Source organism: Canis lupus, chromosome X (genome assembly GCF_048164855.1).
Source record: "Canis lupus baileyi chromosome X, mCanLup2.hap1, whole genome shotgun sequence".
Classification (NCBI taxonomy): Eukaryota; Metazoa; Chordata; class Mammalia; order Carnivora; family Canidae; genus Canis; species Canis lupus.
Window position 1 is genome coordinate 67,569,180 of NC_132876.1, and position 23,517 is coordinate 67,592,696.

The 23,517-nt window shown below is 44.1% G+C and overlaps 1 protein-coding gene and 1 long non-coding RNA gene across 3 annotated transcripts in view; one reads left to right on the top strand and one right to left on the bottom strand.

Annotated features, from left to right (window-relative positions):
- Window positions 1-18,760: 18,760 nt before the first annotated feature.
- LOC140627226 (doublesex- and mab-3-related transcription factor C2-like) overlaps window positions 18,761-23,517 on the top strand; it is a 30,749-nt gene continuing 25,992 nt past the window's right edge. The window contains exons 1-2 of one of the 2 annotated variants that reach the window (XM_072815284.1): window positions 18,761-18,779; window positions 19,896-19,971. The gene's annotated coding sequence lies outside the window, so the exon portion shown is untranslated. Of the gene's footprint in view, window positions 18,780-19,799; window positions 19,972-23,517 lie in introns of those variants that run through there. The other variant, XM_072815283.1, reaches the window with a different exon arrangement.
- On the bottom strand, window positions 18,912-19,742 carry LOC140627227 (uncharacterized). The gene is made up of 3 exons (XR_012026074.1): window positions 19,582-19,742; window positions 19,201-19,352; window positions 18,912-19,046 (listed from the first exon to the last, which is right to left on the bottom strand). It is a non-coding gene; the product is annotated as an uncharacterized lncRNA (long non-coding RNA).

Sequence of the window (23,517 nt, forward strand, 5' to 3'; positions counted from 1 at the left end):
AACAGAAGTCCTGAAACAATAAAACCCCTAAAGAAAACATAACGAGTAAGCTACCTGACATTGTTCTTCAAAAAGTTTTTCTTAAATTTGACATCAAAACCACAAGCAACAAAAAGTAAACTTAAAAAATGGGACTACATCAAATCAAAATCCTCTGTACAGCAAAGGAAACTGTCAACAAAATGAAAAGGCAACTGATTCATGAAAGAAAATATTTCCAAATCATATACATAAAAATGTGCTAATATCAAAAATATATAATGAATTCATGCAATGCAATAGGGAAAAAACACAATAAAAAATGGACAGAAAAAAAATGGACAGAAAATCTAAAGAGGTATATTTCCATAGAAGACATACAAATAGCCAACAGGTGCATGGAAACACATTCAACATTACTAATCATCAGAGCGTTGGAGACCAAAACCACAATGAGATATGATAGGACATCATGCCTGTCAGAAAGGCTATTATCAAATGACAAGAAAGAATAAGTGCTGTTGAGGATTTGGAGAAAAGAGAATCATCATACATTATCAGTGGGGATGTAAATTGGTGTCTCCTCTATGTAACACAGTATGGATAATGTTCAAAAAGATTAACAATAAACCTCCCATCTGATCCAGCAATTCCACTTCAGAGCATTTATCTGAAGAAAACAAAATCACTGTCTCGAAAGGATGTCATCACGTCATGTTCATTTCAGCTTATTTACAATGGCCAAAACATGGAAACAATCTAAATGTCTATCAACAGATGGATGGATGAAGAAAATCTGAGAAAGATGGCAGAGCAGTAGGAGGGCCCTAGGCTCGCTTCGTCCCTCAAATACAGTCAGATAAATATCAAATCATTCTGAATACCCAAGACATCAATCTGAGGACTGACAGAACAAACTGCACAACTAGCGGGAGGGAGGAGTCCACACCGTGGAAGGTAGGAGGTGGGGAGATGTGGTTTGGGGGAGAAACAGATCATAGGCACTGCACAAGGGAGAGCACCCTGATAGTGGAGAGAGGCAAGAGAGAGAGAAGCACACAGGGGATCCCACAAGGAAAACACTTCCCCAAAGCCATTGACTGGGAAAACAAAAGAGGCTGATTTTTATGAATGTTTACAGCTAGTGGGGCTCAAAGACTGGAGTTTTGGAGGTCTGTGGCATGCCTGAGGGCACTGCAGTTCTCCTGTAGAGAAGGCAGGCATGTAACCCGGGGGCAGACAGCTCGATCTGAGCATCCCCTGAGATGCACTGAGAGAGACAGTTCCCCCTTCTTAGAGCACATCTGAGGGAGGTGGCATTGCCTCTCTGGGGATAAAAGAGCTGGTGGGCGTCATTTCCTTCCCCCACCACCCCTCAGCATAGGCACAGAGACACTTGCTGCGGGCAGTGAACCTGGACATGGCTCCTTGGGGTGCGTGCTCCAAACCCCATGCTCCTGTGCAAGCGTGGTGCGAATGCCCTCCTGGGTCAAACCTGCATCAGTCCTAGTGTGGTGAGACCTTCCTCCAGAGGACAAGCACAAATCCCTGCCGCACCAGGTTCCTAAGGCTTGGGGTTTTGAAACTCAGCTAGCCTGGGTTAGAGCCCAAAATTGCATTGTGTAGCAACCTGGACACAGACAGTATGAGAACAGCGATCAGAAAAACACCTAAGATGCACTGGGAGAAATTGTGTGCTCTTTTGGGAGGGCTTCTCTGACAGCAGCAAGCACAAACTCCCCTCTCTAGGGACAAAGGAGCTGGCTGGTGCCATTTCACTCCCCTGCGCCTCAGCATAAACTAACTTGGGTAATAGCACAGTGAAAACACTGGCTGCCTAATCTGTTTACACTAAGCCCCTTCCCTCTGTGATCTGCTGGTGCTGCTTTCCTTGGGCAGCTGTGCCTGAGAACTAGTACAGCAGGCCTCTCCCCCAGAAGACCAACACAAATCCCCACACCCACTACATCTAATGATCACAGAGTTCTGCTTCAGCTCTAGTGGAAAAAGGACCAGGTCTCTTTTAGCAAGCAGACCAGAGCACACCTATCTAAAGATCACCACACTCTGGCCAAGGTCCAAAACTCCCCACTGCAGGCAAGGAGAAACTCTGCTGAGGACTGCCCTGAGGAATAGAGCAGCCATAACACAACAGCAGAGTGCATGCAGCATACCCTAGAGACCCTGGACCAAGCAGCAAGCTCTGGACATTATATGACACCTTCCTCATGAAGCCACTACTCTCAGAAGCAGGAAACATAAACAGGCTTTCCTAATATGTAGAAGACAGAGACCTAGGCACTGTGCAGAGACAGAAGAATTCATTCCAGAGGAAAGAACAAGGTCAGAGCCAGAGATCTAATTGAAACAGATATGAGTAATAATCCTGATCAAGAACTTAAAGCAACAACCATAAGGATATTAGCTGGGCTTGAGGAAAACATAGAAGACATCAGGGATACTCTTACCACAGAGATAAAAGAGCATAAAACCAATCAAGCCAAAATGAAAATGCACTAACTGAGATTCAAAGCTGACTGGGTGGAGGAAGCAAAGGAATAAATAAGTGATATAGAAGATAGAATTAGAGGAGGCGGGGCAAGATGGTGGAAGAGTAGGGTCCCCAAGTCACCTGTCCCTACCAACTTACCTAGATAACTTTCAAATCATCCTGAAAAACTACGAATTCAACCTGACATTTAAAGAGAGAACAGCTGGAATGCTACAGTGAGAAGAGTTCGCCCTTCTATCAAGTACAACTTGTTTGGCCACTCTGCACTGACCAAAATGACTAGAAGGAAAAACTAACCACAAAAGAAAGAATCAGAAACAGTACTCTCTCCCACAGAGTTACAAAATTTGGATTATAATTCAATGTCAAAAAGCCAATTCAGAAGCACAATTATAAAGCTACTGGTGGCTCTAGAAAAAAGCATAAAGGGTTCAAGAGACTTCATGACTGCAGAATTTAGATCTAATCAGGCTGAAAATCAATTAAATGAGATGCAATCCAAAATGGAGTTCCGAACGATGAGGGTTAACGAAGTAGAAGTAGAGTAGAAGAAGGAGTGAGTGACATAGAAGACAAGTTGATGGCAAGGAAGGAAGCTGAGGAAAAAAGAGAAAAACAATTAAAAGATCATGAGGATAGGTTAAGGGAAATAAATGACAGCCTCATAAGGAAAAATCTATGTTTAATTGGGGTTCCCGAGGGCGCCGAGAGGGACAGAGGACCAGACCGTGTATTTGAACAAATCATAGCTGAGAACTTCCCTAACTTGGGAAGGGAAACAGCCATTCAGATCCAGGAGATAGAGAGATCCCCCCTAAAATCAATAAAAACTGCTCAACACCTCGACTTTTAATAGTGAAACTTGCAAATTCCAAAGATAAAGAGAAGATCCTTAAAGCAAGAAGTGACAAGAGATCCCTAACCTTTAGAGGGAGAAGTATTAGGTTAACAGCAGACCTCTCCACAGAGACCTGGCAGGCCAGAAAGGACTGGCAGAATATATTCAGGGTCCTAAATGAGAAGAACATGCAGCTAGGAATACCTTATCCAGCAAGGCTCTCATTCAGAATAAAAGGAGAGATAAAGAGCTTCCAAGATAGGCAGAAACGGAAAGAATATGTGACCCCCAAACCAGCTCTGCAAGAAACATTAAGGGGGGACTCTGTAAAAGAAATAGGAAGCCCAAGGAAACAATGCACAAAAAAAGGGACGGAATAGGTATCATGATGACACTAAATTCATATCTTTCAATAGTCACTCTGAACGTGAATGGGCTTAATGATCCCATCAAAAGGCACAGGGTTTCAGACTGGATAAAAAAGCAAGACCCATCTATTTGCTGTCTACAAGAGACGCATTTTAGATGTAAGGACACCTCCAGCCTGAAAATAAAAGGTTGGAGAACCATTTACCATTCAAATGGTCCTCAAAAGAAAGCAGGGGTAGCCATCCTTATATCAGTTAAATTACAGTTTATCCCAAAGACTGTAGTAAGAGATGAAGAGGGACACTATATCATACTTAAAGGATCTATCCAACAAGAAGACCTAACAATCATGAATATTTATGCCCCGAATGTGGGAGCTGCCAAGTATATCAATCAATTAATAACCAAAGTTAAGACATGCTTAGATAATAATACACTTACACTTGGCAACTTGAACACAGCACTTTCTACAATCGACAGATCTTCTAAGCACATCTCCAAAGAAACAAGAGCTTTAATGATACACTGGACCAGATGGATTTCACAGATATTTCAGAACGTTACACCCAAACGCAACTGAATACACATTCTTCTCAAGTGCATATGGAACTTTCTCCAGAATAGAACACATACTGGGTCACAAAACAGGTCTGAACCGATACCAAAAGATTGGGATCATCCCCTGCATATTTTCAGACCATAATGCTTTGAAGCTAGAACTAAACCACAAGAAGAAGTTTGGAAGGATTTCAAGCACATGGAGGTTAAGGACCACTCTGCTAAAAGATAAAAGGGTCAACCAGGAAATTAGAGAAGAATTAAAAAGATTCATGGACACTAATGAGAATGAAGATACAACCGCTCAAAATCTTTGGGATACAGCAAAAGCAGTCCTGAGGGGGAAATACAATCGCAATATAAGCATCCATCCAAAAACTGGAAAGAACTCAAATACAAAAGCTAACCTTGCACATAAAGGAGCTGGAGAAAAAATAGCAAATAGACCCTACACCTAGCAGAAGAAGGGAGATAATAAAGATTTGAACAGAACTCAAGGAAATAGAGACCAGAAGAACTGTGGAGCAGATCAACAAAATCAGGAGTTGGTTCTTTGAAAGAATTAATAAGATAGATAAACCATTAGCCAGCCTTATTAAAAAGAAGGGAGAAAAGACTCAAACTAATAAAATCATGAATGAGAAAGGAGAAATCACCACCAATACCAAGGAAATACAAACGATTTTAAAAACTTGTTATGAGCAGCTCTACGCCAAAAAATTAGGCAATGTAGAAGAAATGGACTCATTTCTGGAAAACCACGAACAACCAAAACTGGAACAGGAAGACATAGAAAACCTGAACAGGCCGATAACCAGGGAGGAAATTGAAGCAGTCATCAAAAACCTCCCAAGACACAAAAGTCCAGGGCCAGATGGCTTTCCAGGGGAATTCTATCAAACGTTTAAAGAAGAAACAATACCTATTCTACTAAAGCTGTTTGGAAAGATAGAAAGGGATGGAAGACTTCCAAACTCGTTCTATGAGGCCAGAATCACTTTAATTCCAAAACCAGACAAAGACCCCATCCAAAAGGAGAATTGTAGACCAATATCCCTGATGAACACAGATGCAAGAATTCTCAACAGATGCTAGCCAATGGGATCCAACAATACAATAAGAAGATTATTCACCATGACCAAGTGGGATTTATCCCCGGGATGCAAGGCTGGTTCAACACTCATAAAGCATTCAATGTGACTGATTATATCAGCAAGAGAAAAACAAGAACCATATGATCAGCTCAATAGATGCAGAGAAAGCATTTGACAAAATACAGCATCCATTCCTGATCAAAACTCTTCGGAGTGTAGGGATAGAGGGAATATTCCTCATAATCTTAAAAGCCATCTACGAAAAGCCCACAGCCAATATCATTCTCAATGGGGAAACACTGCGAACCTTCCCCCTAAGATCAGGAATGAGACAGGGATATTCACTCTCACCACTGCTATTCAACATAGTACTAGATGTCCTAGCCTCAGCAATCAGACAACAAAAAGACATAAAAGACATTCAAATTGGCAAAGAAGAAGTCAAACTCTCCCTCTTCACAGATGACATGATACTGTATGCAGAAAACCCAAAAGACTCTACCCCAAGCTTGCTAGAACTCATACAGCAATTTGGCAGTGTGGCAGGATACAACATCAATGCCCAGAAATCAATGGCATTTCTATACATTAACAATGAGACTGAAGAAACAGAACGTAATGAGCCAATCCCACTTACAATTGCACCGAAACGCATAAGATACCTAGGAATAAACCTAACCAAAGAGGTAAAGGATCTATACCCTAAAAACAACAGAACACCTCTGAAATAAATAGAGGAAGACACAAAGAGATGGAAAATATTCCATGCTCATGGATTGGAGGAATTAATATTGTGAAAATGTCAATGTTACCCAGGGAAATTTGCACATTTGATGCAATCCCTATCAAAATACCATGGACTTTCTTCAGAGAGTTGGAACAAATCATTGTGAGATTTGTGTGGAATCAGAAAAGACCCCGAATAGCCAGGGGAATATTAAAAAGGAAAACCATAGCTGGGGGCATCACAATGCCAGGTTTCAGGTTGTACTAGAAAGCTGTCGTCATCAAGACGGTGTGGTACTGGCACAAAAAGAGACACATAGATTAATGGAACAGAATAGAGAATCCAGAAGTGGACCCTCAACTCTATGGTCAACTAATATTCGACAAAGCAGGAAAGACTATCCACCGGAAAAAAGACAGTCTCTTCAATAAATGGTGCTGGGAAAATTGGACAGCCACATGCAGAAGAATGAAACTAGACCATTCTCTTACACCATCCACAGAGACAAACTCAAAATGGATGAAATATCTAAATGTGAGACAAGATTCCATCAACATCCTAGAGAAGAACACAGGCAACACCCTTTTTGAACTTGGCCACAGTAACTTCTTGCAAGATACAAGAGAAACAAAAGCAGAAATGAATTATTGGGACTTCATCAAGAGGAAAAGCTTCTGCACAGCAAAAGAAACAGTCCACAAAACTAAAAGACAACCTACAGAATGGGAGAAGATATTTGCAAATGACCTATCAGATAAAGGGCTAGTATCCAAGACCTATAAAGAATTTAGTAACTCAAACAGCAAAGAAACCAACAATCCAGTCATGAAATGGGCAAGAGACATGAACAGAAATTTCACCAGAGAAGACATAGACACGGCCAACAAGCACATGAGGGAATGCTCTGCATCACTTGCCATCAGGGAAATACAAATCAAAACCACAATGAGATACCACCTCACACCAGTGAGAATGGGGAGCATTAACAAGACAGGAAACAACAAATGTTGGAGAGGATGTGGAGAAAGGGGCACCCTCTTGCACTGTTGGTGGGAATTTGAACTAGTACAGCCACTCTGGAAAACTGTGTGGAAGTTCCTCAAAGAGTTCAAAATAGAACTGCCCTACAACCCAGCCATTGCACTGCTGGGGATTTACTCCAAAGATACAGATGCAATGAAACGCCGGGACACCTGCACCCTGATGTTTATAGCAGCAATGTCCACATTAGCCAAACTGTGAAAGGAGACTTGGTGTCCATCGATAGATGAATGGATAAAGAAGATGTGGTATATGTATACAATGGAATATTACTCAGTCTTTAGAAATGACAAATACCCACCATTTTCTTTGACGTGAATGGAACTGGAGGGCATTATGCTGAGTGAAATAAGTCAATCGGAGAAGGACAAACATTATATGGTCTCATTCGTTTGGGGAATATAAAAATTAGTGAAAGGGAATAAAGGGAAAGGAGAGAATATGAGTGAAAATATCAGTGTGGGTGACAAAACATGAGACACCTAACTCTGGGACACGAACATGGGGTGGTGGAAGGGGAGGTGGGCGGGGGTTCGGTGACTGGGTGATGGGCATGAGCGGGGCACTTGGCGGGATGAGCACTGGGTGTTATGCTAAATGTTGGCAAATTGAACTCCAATGAAAATTTTTAAAAAATAAGATAGAATTATGAAAAAATAATGAAGCTGACCAAAAGAGGGAAAGAAAAGTCTTGAATCATGAGAGCAGACTTAAGTAACTCAGTCATTCCAGGAAAGGTAATAACATTCGTATCATAGGGTCCCAGAAGAAGAAGAGATAGAAGAGGGAGCAGAAGATTTATTTGAGCAAATTATACGTGAAAACTTCCCTAATCTGGCGAAATAAATAGACTTGTATATCCAGGAGGCACAGAGAATTCCCATCAAAATCAGCAAAAGCAGGCCAGCAGCAAGACATGTTGTAGTTAAATTTGCAAAACATAGAGATAACGAAAAAATAGTATAAGAAAAAAAAAGCGGCAGGACAAAAGAAGTCCCTAACTCAGAACGGAAGACAAGTAACGTTAGCAGTAGATCTCTCCACAGAAACCTGAAGCCCAGAAGAAAGTGGCATGACATATTCAACGTACTGAATGGGAAAAATCTGCAGCCACGAATATTCTATCCAGCAAGGCTATCATTCAGAAAGGAAACAGAGATGAAGTGTTTCCCAGACAAACAGAAAGAGTTGGTTTTGAGCTTTAGTGCCACCTTATGGAAAGGAAAGGGAGATTAACCTCACCTGGTCTGGTGTGTTGAAAGACCAAGAGAAGGCATAGGGAGCCTAAGAATTTTGCCACAAGAGGGAGCAAGAAGTGTGGAACAAGTGTATCAATAGATCTGAGAAAGCTTCATAATCATCAGCAGGGTGGATGGGAGGTATTTCACTCCTGAAGACCGTAACGACTGGAGGAGGTTACTGACACACACACATCAAATGTGAAGACAGCAGTGCAAAACTTCAAGGAATATGCAAAAAATCAAGGAAAGATACCACCACCAAAGGAAAACAATCATCCAGTAACTGACACAAAGATATGGAAATTGGCAAAGCACCCAATAAATCGTTCAAACTACCTTTCTTAAGGAAACTCAATCAGCTACAAGGAAACACAGAAAGAGAATTCACTGAAGTCAGAAAAGCAATTCCTGAGCAAAATGAAATTTTTAACAAATAGACAGAAATCACAAATAAGAACCAAAGAAAATCTGGAGCTGACGAATAGAGTGAATGAACTGAAAGCTGCAATAGAGAGAATCAACAACCAATTGATACAGTAATAGAAAGAATCTGTGAGACAGAAGACAAGAAAAATTTTGAAGTTATCCAGTCAAAGGAGAAAAAAGAAAAAAGAATGAAAAAGTGTGAAGAATGCTTATGTGGTCTACAGGATAACCCCAAAAGAACCAACTTGAGAATTACTGGAGTTCCAGAAGGAGAAGAGAAGGTGAGCAGGGGCGGGGGGGAGGTGGGTGGGCAGAATGGTCATTTAAAGAAATAATGGCTGACAGCTTCCCAAATCTGGGATATATATTTTTTTATTTCTTTTTATTTTTTATTTCTTTTTATTTTTTAAATAATAAATTTATTTTTTATTGGTGTTCAATTTGCCAACATACAGAATAACACCCAGTGCTCATCCCATCAAGTGCCCCCCTCAGTGCCCGTCACCCATTCACCCCCACCCCCGCCCTCCTCCCCTTCCATCACCCCTAGTTCTTGGTTATCCAAATTCAGGAAGCTCATAGGTCAACAAACAAACTCAACTTAAAGGTATTCTCTCCAAGACAGATTACATTAAACCCACCAAAAGTCAAAGACAAAGAGAGAATCTTAAAAGCAGCAGAGAAGAGCAAACTGAGCCAGAGACTTCAAGTGATGTGCCCAAGGTGACACAGGCGATTAGTGACAAGGCTGGGACTAGACAGCAGGTCAGACTAAGATGTGGGCACATTCTGTGCCACTGTGGCCCCTGGGAAGCGCTTCCCAGCCTGAGTCAGGCCTCTGTCTCTTGCCCCTAGCCTCCAAAGATTCCTGCTGTTTTAATTACTATTTACCACTGCATAACAAATTACCCCCAAACATGGCATCTTAAAAGGATACACAGTTACTACCTCAGGGGTTTGTGGATCAGGAACCACCACGGGTATGACTTAACTGGATCCTCTACTTCCCATCCTTCACAAGGCTGTGATCAAGTCTCTGTCAGCCCAGGAATGGTGGTCTCATCTAAAGACTCAACTGGGGGAAGATCCACTTCCAAGCTCACCCATGTGGCTATTGACAGGATGCAGTTCCTCATGGGTTATTGGTCTGAGGGCCTCAGTTCCTCTCTGGATGTTGGTCAGAGACTGCCATCAGTTACTTGCCATGTGGCCCTCTCCATCAGGACAAGAACACAGAAAGAGCCAGGGAGAGAGAGAATGAATTCCAGCAAGATGAAAGTCAGAGTCTTGATCTAGCCTAAATTCAGACATGGCATGCCATCACTTTTGCTGAATTCTATTGGTTAGGAGCAAGTTACTAGGTCCAGCCCACCCTCAAGGAGAATGGACTCTACTGGGGCATGAGTGCCAGGATGTGGGGATCTGTAGAAACCCTTTTAGAAGGCAACCTGCCATACTTGCTCTCTGTACCCATTTCAGTAGAGTGAGCCCCTGCTGGTATCAGGCACCTTGATGGAATTAATGGTTGGTGGGTCACCTTGAACAGTGCTGTGTGATCTGGTTATCTCAGCCAGCTTCCAGTGGGCCCATTGGATGGGTCTCATCAGGACTCGGATCTGCCTGATCCTGCCTTCTTCTCCATCTCCACCATTAAGATGGTCATGGAGCCCATGGGGTGTGGACAACAGCTGGCAAAAGACCAGCTACCTGTATGGGATGGAACACTTGAGCAGGGCTGGGACCCAGGATGGTGTCCCCAGCCTCTCCTACTAAAACAGATGAAGAGCTCAGCTCCCACACTGAGATGGCGCCCTCCTCAGAAGAGAAAAAAAGTTTAAGGGGTGGGAGAGGGTTGGGTTTGGGGTTATCTGTAAAATCTGTGGTGGTGTTCTTGCTTTTTGCCCTCTGGGCTGGGGTTCAGCGTTGTATAATCCCCCATGTTTATGAGGAGGCATCGGGGAACCATTTCTAAGGGGGTGTGGGAGTCACCCATGCAGGAGGGGGAACTGCTATGAAGCTGCATGAAGACTGGGATTATTCAGACACCGGGAAGGGGGATGTACTTTAGGGAGGACATGAGTGAGCATGGGTTGGGGATGATATACACGTGTCCATGATATTTAATTCAAAGGTAGAGAGGGATCTGAAGCACTTATGGCAAAGTCTTATCAGATAGGGGTGGTGGCTACTGAATTGCCCTCTGTTTTTCTGCAAGTTTGAAATAGTATAGTAGACAATACTCTAAAAGTGGAAAATACAAGAGGAGGATGGACTCTCAGAGCCCCTGTACCCCACATTTCCTCGGTATGACTCAGAACCAAATGCAGGAAGTTGAAGGGCCTGGTGAGCTCAGGAGTTTCCAAGGAACCAAGTGGTTCCATTAGGCCATGGGGGCATGGACTACAGGGGGCTGGACTCCCTGAGCAGAGCCTTAGGCAGGAGCAGAGCAGTTCCCAGAAAATCCCAGGCTTTTCCCAATTCCTGGAAGCACTCACCAGACTCAGCTCTTCCCCTACTGCCATTTTATTGCAATACATACTAAGAGCAGCTTACAAAGAGACATGGTGTCAAAATATGAGATAAATGACCTGAGGTAATGGATGAATGAGGCCACGTGCTGTAAGGAACTCTTTCCAAGGGTGGAGTGAGAGTCATTGTGGTCTGATTAGAACTTAGTGGCTCTCATACCTCTAAAAGCCTTGAGTTTGGTGACATCTCCACTCCTTCTGACCTGACCTCCCTGTCCCTTTACTCATGACTCTCGTCCCCACCCCCATGGCTGCCACTCAGTCATGGCCCAACAGCCATCTTTTCTGAAATGTCTGAAACCAGTAGAACGATTACTCCCTATCAACACAGTCCTATCCCAACAGTGGCTGAGAAACAAGCAGTACTGTTCCAAGGCACAGGAGTACTGATTTATCTGGCTAAGTGATGTGGTAACCCCCTCTCCCCACCATCACCCTCCCCCAGTGCCCTCACCAAAAGAGGTAAACCATAAACCACGGGAGGCAGATGCTGGTGTGGAAAAGGACAATAAATATCATGAAGCCAAAGGAATCAAGTGTGGCACATTTATTTTAAGCTAGTGACCGAGAAACTGGGAAAATTGGGGCATGTGGCAGCAGGGGGTCAGGCTGGATTACTGTTCATGGGTGTGCGCGGGTCCTGTGGCCTCAGTTTCTGAGTTTCTGGTATTCTCCCCTATAAGGGCAAAGCAGAGTGACAATTGGGCCCTTGGGAGCCCTCGAGGAAGTCAGGCCTGGCCTGGGGGCTAGAGGGGTTGAGCAGGAAGGAGAGTTGTGCTGGCTTGGCTGTGAGCAGTGAGAGAGGCAGTGGCTGGCTCTGAGCTCTCACCCAAAGGGCTTGGTGAAATATGCCAGGGCTCTCTGGAGCCAGTTCTTTCAAGACCCTTGGGGACCAGCAGGCTCCCTAGGCCAGCCTGTACCTTTGAATGAGTTCTCCGTGTGTTGTCTTGCACTTTGGGGGGGGGAGGGTCAGTGTTTCCTGGGGGAGGTAACTGGAAAAAGAAAAAGGAACGATTCTGGCCAGTACTGACACTCATTCTTCTTTCTTCAAGTGTTTGTCGAGGGCCTGCCTACTACGTGCATACAAAGCACAGTTTTCGGCACTGGGGATACGACACTGAACTCTAGAGACCCAGATCCTAGCCCTCCTGGACCTGATGATCTGTGATGCTAGAGGGAAACCAGACTCACCAGGTCGGGACTCAGAAGCAGCAGCAGCAGCAGCGGCAGCAGCAGCAACAGCAGACTGCCAGGGAAGTTCATGTTTTCTGTGAACGTGATGTGCATGTCGTGTGTGAAAGGAGTTATTGTTGGAGGCCAGCAGAGCTCTTTATGCTTCTGGGTATAGAGAGGTTAAGGGCCTGTCCCCTCCTTGAAACTCCAATCTGCCTCCCTGGCCCAGATTTCCACCATTCCATCCTGCAGATGAGTACACTGTGTTCTCTGACACTCCTTCAGCTACTGAAATGTTTCATTGACCAATATCATCGTTTCCTTTTCCTCTCCCTCACTCTCCCTTAAACCCACTTCAATCAGGCTTCCAGCTTCCCCACTCTACTTTAACATAGATGGTTAAGTGACTAATCAAAAGTGACGGCTCCCAACTTTTACTTTACTCTACTTATGAATACATATAAGCCTAAAGACTTAAGGGAAGTCTGATTTGTGCATTATTTTGAGCTCTAATGAAATTCAAACCCAGGTCACTGTTGGTTATACTTTCTCCTCACCAGCCTCCTCCTCCTATCCAGAAACTCATTTTGTAGATAGGAAGGCTCTGCCAAATTCCTGAAACTGCCCCTGAATTCGCAATGAGCAGAGCCCCAGCTTTGCTGGGGATGCATAGTCAAACTCCAGGCTACTCTTCCATGTGTTAGTGAAAGCCGAGGTAGGACATTTGAAGGAAGCACAAATCTAGAAACTTGTGTCTCAGAGACCCCCAAGACCTTTGTCTGTAATTCTTGAGAGTCAAGCTGTTCCATCAAGGCTCAGGCTCAGCTCTGGGAACCCCTCCCGAGGTCCTGACCTTGAGGATGCCCAGGGGGACTGTCCGGGGCTTAAAACAGATTTTCTAGAACACTGCAATGGGTCTTAAGGCCATGACATCTGAGCTCCCTGGGCCCTGTGCTAGGAAGCATCAGTTGTCCCAGCCTGCTTCTAGTTTTGGTCTATGGCAGCAGAAAAAAGGAGACTTGGGAGATGCGCAGTAAGGTAAATATATCACAGCTGGTTATTCTGTGCTAAATCGACTCTAAAGAATCTGCCCCAATTCACACAACATCAGTGTGTGATACCCATTTGGCATCATTAATTTTTTTTAATGTTTGTCAATTCGCAATTTGAAAATTGTAACCTCATTGCTATTTTATCTCCATTATTGTTTGTGCTGTTGAGCTCCTATTCTTTTTGCATTGGCCATTTGTAATGTTGTACACGGACTGTTCAATTTGTTGCTAACTTTCCTATCGTTGTTTGTTTGTGGGTGTGTGTTTCTTGAGTTGTTTCATCAGAATTCTCTCTGCATGTCATAAATATGATTCTTAGTCTGTCCTAATTGAAGAACATGTTTGCCCTCAGCCTCTCGCTCATCTTTGCATTTTATTTCTTGTGTCTTCTCACATGGCTGCTTTTCATCTGGGGCATACATACGGGCTGGTTTATTTAGTCCTCACCATAACCATGCAAAGTTGGTAATACTTGCCCCGATTTTCAAATTGGGAAAACAAGACTTTGAGAAGGTACAATGACTTGCCCCCAGATGCTGATCTGAGATCCTATCCTTTGTGTGTGCAAGAATCAGAAACTGAGCAATGAGTTGGGCCCATGGTAGGCTGTCAGCTAACACTAAGGCCTCTTCACACTTGCCTCCTCCCAGGCATAGAGGTAATAAAGTACACCGCAAAACTATCCCCCTTTTACCCACCAAAGAATGAGCCTACTTTAAACCCCCACAACAAGGTATTGCAGAAGAATGGGACATGATATGGGGCCTGCTGGACAGAAGAACACTGTAATGAGGGTCAGGATATCTGCAGGCCAGCCCCAGACCCATCACTGACTGTGACCTTGGCTAAGTAGCTGACTCTGTCTTGACCATTCTTCTAAAATCAAAATAACAGTTCTGAAAAAGAAGATGCGATATTCCCCCCAGCAGTCATTTTGGCAACCCATAGCCCTCCTCACTGCAAGCTCTCAGCTATTGCTAGTGTCTTCATGATTTTCATGCAAATGGCTGCTGGCCCAGGTCTAAAGAACAAATCAGATCCAAAGCCTACCCTAAAGGGCTTGACCTCAAGGAAACTGCTGAGTGTTGGCTCTGGGCCCAGTTCAACACCTGCTGCTCTGTGAAAGGACCATCCCACTTAATCCTCACAGCCCTTCCGTGAGGCAGAAGGTATTATTCCTATGGATCACTGTACTCATCCCCCCCTCCCCAAAGGGTAACAACATCAGTCCTCAACCCCTCAATAAAGCTGTGGAGATTAATGAGGCAAATCCAACAGCACTGGGAGGTATTAAGAAGCACGGAGCGTGATACAAGTGCAATGGATTACTCATTCAGTCAACTGCAGAAACACACACACACACACACACACACACACACACACACACGAGAGCTGTTTCCAGTCCATATGAGATAAATGGTTACTGTTACCACTATTCATTACTGAATGCCCACTGCTGAGAATATGCCTGACAGAGTTACAAATACCACCCCCCCCCCAAATCATGGTTTCTGTCCTGTAGGGAAATGTGGCAAGTCACTGTTACTGGGAACCAGGTTTTTCCTGGCACTCCTCTACAAGTTTTATGCCATTTAGTTCTCATGGCAAGTAGAGAACATAAAGGTTATGATTTCTAAGCCTACCTCCTGCCTCTGAAGGTGGCCAGTGATGAACAAAATTGGCTGACAGGGTCATGGATACAAGCAAAGCCCACCTTGCTGCCCACTAGTGAGATCTCAGTACATTTCCTCACACTGGAGTCACAGAAAAACCGAGTGCCTCCTTATAACTGGTTAGAGTGAAGGAAGGATAACTGGTGCAGGGAGGATGGTCTCTCAAGAGTGGGACTGGTCCTCGGGAGTGTTCTCTCCCTTGAGAAGGCTAAAAGATTGAGTTGCCTACCCCGGGAAGCTGAGGGCCCCACGCTGGAAGTCCCAGTGATATGCAGCTTTCCACGTACAGTAAGAAAATGGAAGATGAATGTGATTTGATATGGACCCCTATGACATTCGCTCACTCATTATTCTGTGCCTGAAAGGCTCACCATTAGACTCCATCTTTTGCATGAGACCAGTGATTTTCACACCGTGCTAGGGAGCTCCCCAGAGGTCTGCAGAATTGCCTCAGGGGATCATAGGGAGCAATGGGTGAAAGGTAGAGCAGATGTACTTCTTTTTCCCCTTGGATTACCACCATCATTTCATTAGTAGAAATAATTTCCCAGTGGGGTGTGGCATGGGATGAGATTGGCCAGTGAGTGGTGGCAACTGTCTCTAGGTGACCTTGTCACCCGGGAACCCCAACACCCTTAAATGTTGTAGCTCTGCTGGGTGTAGGACTGCAAGTACAGAAATGCCCATCCTCAAGACAATGAGCTGACACAGAGTAGGTCAGGATTTCATGGCTCCTAGGCGGGGACAGTGGTGCTTAGGCCACACTGCTGTAACAGAAGGCCCCTTGTCTTGGATTGACCAGGGACCATATCCTGGTTCTGGATCCCTTCGTGGGGATGTGACCCCAGAATGGAGCTCACACACCACCCCACTTCTTTTGGATGACTGTAGGATAAAGCAAGTATGTGTGAAACCCCTATAACACAGCAGGCTGTGTAATGTTTGGCAGAGCTGAGGACAAATACTGCCACCTTCCTAAGGCTGCCCAGAATTCATTGGGATATAGCAACAGAGAGAATGAGGGTAGGTGAGACCAAAAAGAACATGGTTCATCTCTTGCTCGTTTGCTTGCTTGCGCACTCCAATGGTCATCCTATTCACCATAAGAGCTGGGAGATCCTGCTGATCCCATGCCCCCTTCCGAGGAACTATCCATTCTCTTCACCTACCTGAGCCATCCCCTCAGGTTCAAGAATTGTGACATGATGCAGTTAGGGGTGAGGGTAGGGATGTAAGCAAAGGGGGAGAGCTCAGAACTCGGGTTCAGTCATAGTTTAGAAACAAAGATGGAAAATTCCTGACGAACACCCTTCCCTACTACTGACCTCTCTGTCCCCTTCCACCATGTAATTGGCCTTTGTGTGCTTAGAGTGTTCAAAGGGTAATGGGGCCCCTTTTAAAGTGTACAAGTTCACTCATTCCCAGTCATGGTGGACAGTAAGGGGAGGCATATTTGAGGGCTTTGCGTTTTGTTTTGTTTTGTTTTTTGGCTGATTCTGAGCCTTCCACAGCCAGAGAAGAATCAGAGGGCTTAAGGATGTGCACAGCTAGGAGAACATGACTGACTGAGAACACAGGCAATCACTTCTAAAAATGCTGAGCCCGCAGAGAGGGAAGGGCTTGCTCAAGGTCAGCCAGAAAGATCATGGTTCCCCCAGAAAGGGAGAACAGGGATGTTAATGGGAAGGCATAAGGGGGAATATCCTGTGAGTCTGAGGCTGGCAGAGGAAATTAACTCTTGCTCTGAGGCTGTGGAATTCAAAGGCCTGTACAAAGTGGGAGGCAGAGAAGATCATGTGGCACATCAAAGCTAGGAGGGGCCGAAGTGGGTGATGCCAACCTGAGTTCACATCAACAGCAGAGGTGTTCCTTTCAAGAGATGATGTGTAGGGTTGTGTCTGGGTGATCAGTCAGCATCTGGTGGGTAGGGGTAGGTGGCACTGGGCCTGGGGAGGAGGAGCTTAGAAAATAAAATTCTCAGATTTGAAAATCCTTAGATAAGGTGGGATTGTGCCGAGGACGAAGAACAGAAGTGAGGGCTCCTTATTGCCAGGTCCTGCTTTGTTTTTGTTTTTGAAGATTTTATTTATTTATTCATGAAAAAGAGAGAGAGAGAGAGAGACAGAGACACAGTCAGAGGGAGAAGCAGGCTCAGAGACAGAGACACAGTCAGAGGGAGAAGCAGGCTCCATGTAGGGAGCCTGATGCGGGACTTGATGTGGGACTGGATCCCGGGACTCCAGGATTACGCCCTGGGCCAAAGGCAGGCGCCAAACCGCTGAGCCACCCAGGGATCCCTTAAGTCCTGCTTTGTTAATTCCCATCTCTGCTGCTTGGGTTTCAGGGTTGGCTGTCGAGTTGTGTCCCATGTTTATCCACCAGTTTTTACCATATCATTTCTTGTTTCCACAAATATTCGTATCCTACACACACACACACACACACACACACACTCCCCAACACCCCCAGTCATGTCCGGTGACTTGCTGTGACAGCAGCTATGAAGGAGTGAATGCCCAATAGTCTCCTCAGGCCCTAATTGTTGGAGCTCCTCTCCTCTTTTGGACAGGGCTGAGACCCATGGTGTGAGGTCTCAGTGCCTTTTGGAGAAGCAGCAATATGGAGCTGAGTTAGGGGCAAGGTTAGGACAACAGAGGCATTGTGGGAAGACAGGTGGTTCCTAGGCCATCAGGAATGGCTGCAGAAACACCAGACACAAAGCAAACCAGTCACACTAAGTTAACAGCTTCCTCTGTTCTGTTCCTCTCAGGTCTTGGCTGCCCTTCAGGGATATAGGAAAAGGGCTATGAAAGGGCTATGGGCCTCCCAAATGTTGTTTGGTGCCTGAAACCTACCCCACCGGAGCTTCATTAGTGTTTAAAGGTATTGAACCTCTGAAAAACTAAAGAACAATTAATTCACACAGCAAGCCCTGTGCAAGTACTTTTTCCTCTCCTGGCTTTGTGTAGAGGACTATGCGAGTTAGGAGGAAATAATATTTTGGTGTTCCTGTGTGCTAGTTAGGCTCTTTGATATTAAAGAGCACAGCCTATGTCTTTGCGTGTGATTTGGGGTGTTGCAATATCTAACAGGGCTTCTACACGTTGTTGGGTTAAAGGGACAAATATGCTCCAACCACTCTGATAGACTGACCTCCTCTACTGATATTATGTTGCAGTACATATCAAGGTCACCTCAGGAAGGGGGAAAAACACCCTTATCATGAAAATGAACAATCCGTACTTAGAGAGGAGGTTGCCAATCTTGTGCCTGAGTCCGGGTGCTTGGGAGCTGACTATACGCTTATGAGTCAACCAGTTTTTCTTAGGCTCCAGAGATTCTTTTTGCACGTGTTCCTCCCCCCTCCCCTCCATATAAGCCCTGCCCAGTCATTTTTGAATGTGAAAACTCTGTGTGGTATTGGGTCATTTCTGCAGTCATTTCCCCATTAGGGTCAGAGCTGCCTCCTGGGAAACACTCACTCTTCATTGGCTAAAGCTATCACAACCGTGACTGAAGAACCATCAGCAGTGCCCCAAGAAGGAGGGTGTACAGCCTATTGAGCTAAGTAAGATGCTAACTCCCTCCCTCTGCCACCCCACCACCACAACTGACAACCCCCAATTCACCTAAGGCTGGAGTCAGTGTTGCAAATTACAGTGTTGAAAAGTTGAAGCAGAAACGGTCAAGTGTGCCAGCATTTATTTCAGGCCCAGTGACCAAGAAACTGGAGAAAGCAGGGAGCATGTGGCAGCAGAAGGGGGCTCGATCACCATTTATGGGTCTGTCTCTGTGGACCCCGTGGTCTCAGTTTCCGAATGTCTGGTATCCTTCCCTACAAAGGCGAAGCAGAGTGACAAACTGTACCCTTGGGAACTCTGGGGAAGTCAGGCCTGGCCTGGGGGCTTCGTGGGTTGAGTAGGAAGGGGAGGCATGCTTGGCTTGGTTGTGAGCAGTGAGAGAGGCAGAGGCTGGCTCTGAGCTCTCACCTGAAGGACCTGGTGAAACATGGCAGGGTACTCTGGAACCAGCTCCTTCAAGACCCTTAGGGACTAGCAGGCTCTCTAGGTGAGCCTGTGCCATTGGATGTATCCTCTGTAGTGTCAGACCAAAAACCACATTCCTTGGTGTCTTTCCCATTCTGGAAAACAAACAAACAAACAAACAAACAAACAAACAAACAAACACAAAGAGTAAATAGCCTCATCCTAGTGGTCCCTGCCTTCCCTGACATTCATTAACTCATTCAACAAGTATTACGTGCATCCCTGGCCCTATTCCAGGTGCGAGGGATACAGCAGGGACTGCTATAGGTCAAACCCCAGCCCCTTGCGGCTGACACTGCAGGATAACAGGGAAAGCAGACTCACTAGGTCAGGAGGTGGAAGGAAGGGAATGAAGATCATACTTCTAGGAGAGTGTGATGTGCCAGTAGTGATGGACAGGACTTCCCTGAAGAGACCAGTAGAACTCCTCACTCTGCTAAGGGGAAAGAGGCTAAGGGCCTGGCCCCTCTACACCCCTCCAGCCCCTCCAGCCCCGCCCTGTCTTTTCTCCCTCCTACAGCTTAGTGCACTGTGCCCAAGCAGTGGATACATTTCTTTTCTGTGACATCCCCCCACCCCGTTCCTGTGCCTTTTACTCCCACCCCTCCTGTGTCTTTTTCTTTCTTTCTTTCTCTTAGTTTCTCTGAACCTCCCAGAAGGCTCAAGCCAGGTTTTTGTTCGCTGACCAAAAAAGCAGAGGTGTTCAGGCAGATGGTAAGTTGTTATTTGATGGGGATGCCATAGACAGGAGTGTTCATGTGGGCCCTCCCCAGAGTTAGATTCGTAGGATTATGTACATCAAAACTCTGATGGGGGGGGGTTGTGCGGATCCAAATGAATTATTAAAGCAAATGAACTAGGTGATGGCATCCATAGTCCAATCAACAGCAGAGCTTTTTCTCTCAGTGGGTTATGTGAGATACCATGTCTATGAGTCAGCATCCAGTGGGTAGTGGACAGGTGGTTTGGGGCCTCATGGGTAGCTTGGAAAATGTAAGGGACAGAGGGGAAGGGTCTGGGCTGGGCTAGGTTGAAAGCAAAACAAGTGAGGTAAGGGCTCATTGTTGCCTAGCTCTGCTATATGAAATTTCATCTTTGAACTTGGGTTTCAAGTGAAGCTGTCTATTTATGCTCCCTTTTTGCCACTGAGAACCATGAGAGTCTGGGCCACTGACTCTAAGGGAGCTTCCTTGCAAATAGGATCTGGGAGGGAAAGAGGAAGTAGGTTGCCTCAGAATCTTTTATTTGGTTTCTGAAGCAATAGTGTGGTTTAAGCAAGCATCTCTTATATAACTGTCAGGATACAAGGCTAATCTTCTCTGGTGGCCTATCAGTGGGCCATGGCCTGGGGTTATAGGAATGAATGAGGCTTGGTTGCTGCTTCAAGCCACTCTGTGCAAGGGAAGCTGAGAAAAGGATGATTACAGTAGAGAGCAATGGAACGAACTTTACATGGCTTTGGGAGGACCAAGAAGGGACAGCCACCCAACCTTGGGAGTTAGAAGAGAGTCTTGGAGATTTCCCAGAGAAGGCATGCCTGAAATGGGTGAGGAAAGAAGTTACCAGGAAATAGAGAAAGGGGAGTGCTTTGCAAGCAGAAACCCAAGGCAATAAAGTGAGTTTTTGTAACCGAAAAATAAGCAGACCCTGTTGTGGGGATTAAGTAGAAGTCAAGGTCAGTCATGAGGTTCCAGTACAGAAGTAGAAAACGGTGCGACACAGAGATACTGAACTCTGTTTTTTTAAGAAGCAAAAGGGTGGTTTTTGTTTTGTTTTGTTTTGTTTTGTTTTGTTGGTGTTTGTTTGTAATTTTGATAACAGTCCATTGATTATTTTCCCTTTGTGATTCACACTTTTTTGATTGAATGTTCTACCTAAGATATCTTTGCCTAACTTCGTGACACAAAAATTTTCTCATATGTTTTCTTGTAGATTTTCAATTTTATAATGTGCACTTAGATCTATGATTTATTTTGAGTTAATTTTCTGCATACAGCATGAGGTATTGAAGTTTTGTTTGTGCTTTCTTTTTCCGTATGGAGATACACTTTTCCCAGTACCACTAGTTAATTATTAGTTAATTTCATTACCTTAGAACCTTTGCCACAAACCAACTTACCATATACGTCTAGGTCTATTTCTGGGCTATTTTATCCTTTGATCCATATATCTATTTTTACAGTATTTTTATAGTACCACCCTATCATGAATACCATGCCTTTATATTAAGTCAGGGAACTTGGTAGTGTGAGTCCTCCATCTTTGTTCCTTTCCAAATGGCCTTGGTTATTTTATGTCCTTTGCATTTCCACATAAAAAGCTATTTGAGATAGCTTTTCATTTTAATTGTGATTATGGTGAACCGCTAGAAGAATTACCAGAGAATTGGCATCTTAAAACTTTTTTGAGTCTTCTGATCCATGAACATAGCACATCTCCATTTACTTAGGTCTTTAATTTCGTTCAGCAATATTTTATAGGTATCTGTGTATAAGTCTTGCACAGATTACATTAAAATTCTCAATAGATATTCCAATTATTTTGCTGCTATTATAAGTGACATTTAAGAAAATTTCCATCTCTTCCTCTGTGAGATTTCTCTTCATGTCTTTTGCCCGTTTCATGATTGGATTGTTTGTTTCTTTGCTGTTGAGTTTAATAAGTTCTTTATAAATCTTGGAAAGTAGCCCTTTATCTGATATGTCATTTGCAAACATGCACATGAGAAAATGCTCTGCATCACTTGCCATCAGGGAAATACAAATCAAAACCACAATGAGATACCACCTCACACCAGTGAGAATGGGGAAAATTAACAAGGCAGGAAAGCACAAATGTTGGAGAGGATGCGGAGAAAAGGGAACCCTCTTACACTGTTGGTGGGAATGTGAACTGGTGCAGCCACTCTGGAAAACTGTGTGGAGGTTCCTCAAAGAGTTAAAAATAGACCTGCCCTACGAACCAGCAATTGTACTGTTGGGGATTTACCCCAAAAATACAGATGCAATGAAATCCCGGGACACCTGCACCCCGATGTTTCTAGCAGCAACGTCCACAATAGCCAAACTGTGGAAGGAGCCTCGGTGTCCATCGAAAGATGAATGGATAAAGAAGATGTGGTTTAAAAAAAAAAAAGAAGATGTGGTTTATGTATACAATGGAATATTACTCAGCCATTAGAAACAACAAATACCCACCATTTGCTTTGACGTGGATGGAACTGGAGGCTATTATGCTGAGTGAAGTAAGTCAATCGGAGAAGGACAAACAGCGTATGTTCTCATTCATTTGGGGAATATAAATAATAGTGAAAGGGAATATAAGGGAAGGGAGAAGAAATGTGTGGGAAATATCAGAAAGGGAGACAGAACATAAAGACTCCTAACTCTGGGAAACGAACTGGGGGTGGTGGAAGGGGAGGAGGGTGGGGGGTGGGGGTGAATGGGTGACGCGCACTGAGGGGGGCACTTGACGGGATGAGCACTGGGTGTTATTCTGTATGTTGGTAAATTGAACACCAATAAAAAATAAATTTATTATAAAAAAAGAAAATTTCCATCTCCAGTTATTTGTTCTTAGTATATTGAAATAAAAAGAACTTTTCTTTATATTGACTTTGTATCCTGTGACCTTATTAAATCGTTTATTAGATCTGGGAGATGATTTTTGTTTCTTGTTTTTTTTTCTTTCCCTAGATTAGTATTTTCTTTGTAGACAACCTGATTTGTGAAAATAAAGACAGCTTTTTACTTCTTCCTTTTCTATCTGCATGCCTTTTATTTCCTTTTCCTGCTTTATCTCATCAACTAGGACCTGAAATATAACATCAAATAGACACAGTAAGAGTGGACATTTGGCCATATTCTTAATCTTATGGGAGAAGCATTCAGTCTTTCACCATTAATTATGATGTCAGCAGCAGGTTTTTGGTAGAATTACTTTATCAGGTTGAGGATGTTCCCTCATGCTCGTAAGTTACCGGCTGTGGGTGTGTTTGTTTGTCCGTTTGTTAGTTTTTTTATTTTTATTTTATTTATTTATTTTGTTTACCACGAATGGATGTTTTATATTATCAAATGACTGTTCTGTTGTATATTGTGATAATTATTTCTTTTCTTTCATTCCCTCAGTATGGCAAAATACTGTATGTATTTTTTAAATGTTAAAATGGCCTTGTATTCCTAGGATAAACTATGCCTGGTCACGGATTATACTTTTCACATGTCCTTGGATTCAAATTTCTAAACTTTTGTTAGTGAG